This window comes from Pinus tabuliformis, chromosome 2_2, assembly GCF_031772625.1.
Source record: "Pinus tabuliformis cultivar Carrire ecotype Pingquan chromosome 2_2, CPIR1, whole genome shotgun sequence".
Lineage (NCBI taxonomy): Eukaryota > Viridiplantae > Streptophyta > Pinopsida > Pinales > Pinaceae > Pinus > Pinus tabuliformis.
In genome coordinates this window covers 335,007,415-335,013,313 of record NC_142300.1, presented here as the reverse complement: position 1 = coordinate 335,013,313, position 5,899 = coordinate 335,007,415, and positions in this window count along the sequence as shown.

Sequence of the window (5,899 nt, the reverse complement as noted above, 5' to 3'; positions counted from 1 at the left end):
ACTTAATTGACTAGGCACTGCTAGCTGGTAGGTCACCTACCTAACTCTAACTAGTATCTTGAAGGATCCATAGAACCTTGGTGCTATTTTAGCACATGTTCATAGTCTCAAAGTTCTCTTATTTGGTTTGAATTTGATGTATATGTGTTCTCCCACTTTAAATTATTTGTGCATTTTCTTTTGGTATGCATAACATTTATGCTTATCTTGGGAAACCTTCATATTCTAGCTTATTTTTCTTACTATATGTTCCATTTCCCAAAGGACATTAGGGCCTAACACGAACCTGTCTTCTAGAAGACTCCAACTTAAAGGAGTGTGACACTTCCTCCCATACATAGCATCAAATGGGCTCATTTTTATAGACACCTGATAACTGTTATTGTATGCAAATTATGCTAAGTGTAAATAATCTTCCCACTTAGTGGGTCGATTCATAGCATACATCCTTAACATGTCTTCTAAAATTTGGTTTGTCCTTTCTATTTGATCATCTGTTGGAGGATGGTAGCTTGCACTAAATTTTAGCTACGTGCCCATTCCTCCAAATAATGTCTCGCAGAAGTTAAGAGTAAACTTAGCATCTCTATCCGATATCACTATTTTCAGCATTCCATGTAATCGAAAGATTTCTTTCATGAATATATCTGTAATTTGAGTTGTTCCAAAAGTAGAGTGAACAAGTATAAAACTGGCTGCTTGACTTAATTTGTCCACAACTACAATAATAGAGTCATGTTTTCTTCTTATTCTTTGAAGACTAGTGATGATGTCTAAATAAATAACCTCCTATTTCCATTATGGAATAGATAAAGGGTTTAACAATCTAGCTAGGTGTTGATGCTCTAACTTCACCTACTAGCACACTAAACATTTAGCCAAATACTCAACCACTTCTTTCTTCATGCATGACCAATAAAATTCCTTTCTCAATGTTGTGATCATTTTCTAATATCCAAGGTGTCCTCAAAATGGCTTCCGATGATGTTCATTCAAAATAAGTTGTTTCAATGCAGCTTCATTCTTAACATAAATTTGTGTTGGGATAAGGTCCCGAGGGTCTGTTTTGGGGTCAGTTGACCCAAGTTTTGTATAAGTTTTTGTAAAAGATGTAAAGTCTCCGCGAAATGTGGATGCAGATCACGTAGATAGATAGGAGTCAAAGGGGTCTTAGCCCCCTAGCTGGATAGATAAATAAGTCAGTTTTGAGACTCACCCATGGTCTGCAAACCATGGTATTGTATTGAGAAGGCTATAAATAGTTGATTCATAGCGAGTCTTAGAGATACTTAGAAATGGTAGAGAAGTAAGCTAAGTAAAGATAGAAGCTATTTTGGGTGAGTGCTAAGGCAGGAAGGTTTTGCTTCTTGTACTTATGCGAGAAGGGGAAGGCTCTTGCAGCTGAGTGTGCAGGAGGCCTTGGTAAGTCCGCAACAGAGTGCGCAGATCCCTGCAGCTGAGTGCGAAAGGTAGAAGAGTCTGTAATATGAAAATTGAAGATCAATAAAGACCGATTTTGAAGAATTACTGTGAAATCTGAGCATCTATGTTTATGTTATATTATGTCACTTAAAGATATGGTTTTATGAAATAATGAATGAATGCTGTGTGAAATCCCTAAATCTATCTTAATTATGCATGATATGAATAGTTATTTATTTTTGCGAAGTTAAAGACTATTTCTGTTACAAATTCTAATGAATTGGGTAGAATCTACACGAAGTCAGATCCAACATTATGTATTAATGCGTGAAAGTGGCTAAACTATCCGTTTAAGGTCTGCAAAGACTGATTGTAGACCTTTGCAAGGGTCTAAAATTCCTCTTACCATAGTTATAGTAACGATCCCTAGAAGGATACTAATTTGTGCAAACCCAAGTATGAACTATCAGATCTTAAGAGCCACTTATCACATATCCATGGATGTAGGAACCTAGTTCTAGCATCCCCCAATACTGCTTCGTGTGAGACTGCAACCTGCACTATGCAAATTATTACCAAAAGGGCCAGTAGTTAGGGTTTTGTTGGTTGGCGTGAACAAATATAAACCTGGGCCAGGTCTCCTTAAGCCAACAAATTTTTCCATTGTCAGGATCGGGATCTATCTAAGAGATGTGCGATAAATGGGTTCCTACGAAAAAAGAGATTGATAAGTGGATTGATCGTATATCACACACATTCACGAATCAAGAGAACAAGAGCCCTAAATTATACAATGAGAAGTGGTTGCAGAGGTTTTTATATACGGCTGAAACCGACACGTTCTTCTGTTTCTTCCTTGAAGAACTATACCAGTGGTTATCTAAATTGGTTGATAGTCAAGTGACGTGGAGGCTCGAAGGTCCTATAGTGTGGACTCCTAAACTGGTGTGACGTCTAGAATTGTCAGAAAGAAATATTGTGCGGGCTATGGATCACTAGGTCAATCGCATGTTGGGTAGTTTTGTGACATATTTCACAATCGATAGAAATATCATCTATAGTGAAGTGGAGCGAAGGATCTTTAAAGGATTGTGAGGTAAGTATTTGAAATCATTGAAGACCCAGATTAAAAAGTTGTTATGTGAAAATAGGTTTATGTAGTTACCTCAATGTTTGGGGCTACACGAGGTGGGATATTATTTAGAAGAAATGAAGGGTCTAGGCCAAAATATAGTCCTCTCATTGAACCCCCTTCAAGTGATGATGAAGGGGAAGCACTGACTACGGTGTGAAGTGTACTTTAGTTAATAACTTAGGGTATTCCAAGGATATCTCATCTATCCACTCCACCTCCATGTCCACCTATGCCTCATACACCTTCACCTACGCCTCCACCTCCACCCCCACCATTCAACATGGCAAACATGATGAAGATGTCGATTGTAAAGGAATGAGGATTGAAGATCCAGAGCAGTTTTGGTTTGTTGCATATGTTGTTTGGACAACACAACAGATCACATACGATAATATTAAGAAATCACAGTTGGTTATAGCTTTATAGGACAACACATTTACATGGTATATCAAGTATTGTATCGATCACCCCAACACGTCGTTGGCAAATACCTAGCTAGCCTTAAACAAGGAGTTCAGTAAGCCTAAGTTAGAAGGGCAGTCAATAATTGAATTTAAGGAAATCTGACAGAAGGTTAATGAGACACCTTGGGACTTTGATCAATGGTTGAAATGCCTAATCAAGCAGGCTAATATGCAAATCTCAGATACCAAGCATCACGACTGGTTTATAGCATTGCTCTTGCCACATTTAAGAATACCTCTGTCACAATAGAAAATAGCAATGCAAGTAGAAGCTTTGGAGATCGCGATGAGGCTAGATGCATCACCTATTCAGGATATGAACCTTGGAGTGAAACATATTCATTCCCAGATGGAAAATCTACCCTTGGAGTTGCAGAGCTTCAAGAAAGGAAGGGAAGCTCAGTCAGAGGTGCGCGCTTATATCTAGTGTCTAAAATGTAAGAGCCATGGGCATGATAAAGATCATTGCCCGGTCTTCAAGAATTATATTATAGGGGGAGGGCATGTACCCTTGAAGCCTGAGAATAATGTTGGGACTAGTGCTATTTGTCAGGTTATAGGACAAAATGCTACTGATAACTGTCATCTATTGAAGAAGTTAGTACAGACTCCTCAATAATTATTTTGTGTTTTTTGTAAGTTTGTAGGAAATGATGAATGCCATTGTAGGAGTTATGAGATGATGATGGATAGAACCCCTACCTATAGAATGCAGGTAGAAAACCGGCGTCAAGATCAAGGCACGGGAGTAGCACGTGGAGGATTTTAAGGCGGAGGACAGGAAAGAGACGTGGGGCCAGGATGAGGGCGTGGACAGATAATCTGCTATAACTATGGTGAAGTAGAGAACTTCGCGTGAGACTGTCTAAATCCCACACATCCCTGATGCCAATTGTCGATTGTTTGACCATGTCATAGAGGAATGTCTGGTCCTTATGGAAAAGATGCAAGAGAAGAAGGTGTAGCTCGAACAACCTATGCAGAACATTCATATTACGAGGGTTGAGCCCCGCGAAGAGGATCATAGCATCAATATTGTGTTGAGAAGTGGTATGACGAATGGCACAAATAAAGGTAAGTAGCCTGAGGAAGACGGATGGGTACACAAGGCTACTAAGAAGGAAGTTGCCTTTGATCTGAATCATGCTAAAGAAACTTTCTTGGAAGCAAAGAAGAACTTCGTTGAGGCCTCCACCTCAGGAAGTCAGGAGAAAATGTTGGAGACTAATGCATCGCAAGAAGTAGATCCTTCAATACTAGCTACCTTTCTGAAGACTTGTATGAAGTTGTTGCATGACAAGAAATCTGTCGAAGGATTGCAATACTTAATAAACAAATGCGCCAATAAGGAAAAGACTCCTATTGAACAGTGCATAGTAAGTAAGATTGGTAAGCATAAGACACGAACAGGGCATGAGATGAGGCTAACTGTGTAGATAGGAGAATATGAAATGGACCAGGTAATCTTAGATCTGGGGTCTAATGCGAATGTCTTACCTAAACAAACATGGGAAAGGATGGGGATACTTGCGATGCAATGGTCTCCTATTCAGTTGCACATGGAAAATCAACACAAGATTTTTCCAATAGGGCGCTTATACAGTGTGACGGTGGAAATTGAGGGTGTGAGTGCTTTGGCTGACTTTGAAGTCATTGAGATAGTATATGACAGTAATCCATACCCCACACTACTAGGAATTGACTGGGCTATTGATATGAACGAGGTAATCAAGTTGAAGAAGTGGAATATGTCTTTTGAGAAGAAGTCACTCAGGGTTATAGTGTTGTTGGATCTTGTAGAATGTGCACGTTACATTGAACCTGTGCATGACTATGTTGAGAGAAATGATGACCTTGATTAGATCTAAAAGATAACAACACAAGATGAGGATTGGATCAATCCTACAGCCGATGGATGAATTGCATGGGACAGGGATATATATTGCACCTCAGATTCAGATGAAGAGATTGAACATTGGCAAAATAGGATACATGAAGTATCTACACTCCACTGTAATATGATGACCAAGTCACTGAGGTAAAGAATCTTCTGCGTTATTATGGTTTGAATGACATGGAAGTGTTTCTCAATGAATTTGAAAGGGAAGTCCCAGAAGGAAATTAATTCTAGGCCCTAGAGTTGGCGATGCGTGCTATGCCTTCCTGTTGGTGGGGTACGCACAAAGAAAGCTTTGCGGGATGGAGAAAATATAGAATAATGATGAAGTTAAGGTTTGACTATGCTAATACTTGAATGACAAAAAAATATAGCAGGAAGGATGATCCGCGAGATCATTTGGACTGATGGACTAAGGCCTAGGGAGAAAAACCACAACCATAATGGGTGCATATATTTTGTCATACCTTAGACATGATCCCAATGAACTGGTATTTGGAGACAAAGATTTGCCATGGGACTACTCAATGGGAGGTTTTAAGGGAGATTTTTCTATTAACCTTCAGCTTTGAGGATGGGTTTGAGAGAATTGATGAAGCACTACAAGAAATTAAAGCAACTATATTTAGAACACCAAAGAAACTAGTAGAATGGACTCAGCCAGATTGGATTACATAGTTGTGCCACGTGCTGGAATGCTATAATGTGACTACTGAAGAAGAGGATGATCCACGAAATATTACCATTCCTGAAACTAAAGGACATCGTGAGGTTGAAGGACTAAAGGTGGAGAACCTGGACATATCAGAGCCTTTGAAAAATCAAAAGGTAAACATTGGATCTGAAGAACAACCTAAGTTCATGAAGATAGGAGACTATTGGGACGAAGATATAGTTGATAAGGTAGTTGAGTTGTTGTACGAGTACCAAGACTTATTTTCCATGAAGTTTTTATATTTGAAAGGGATCATCGATGATTTA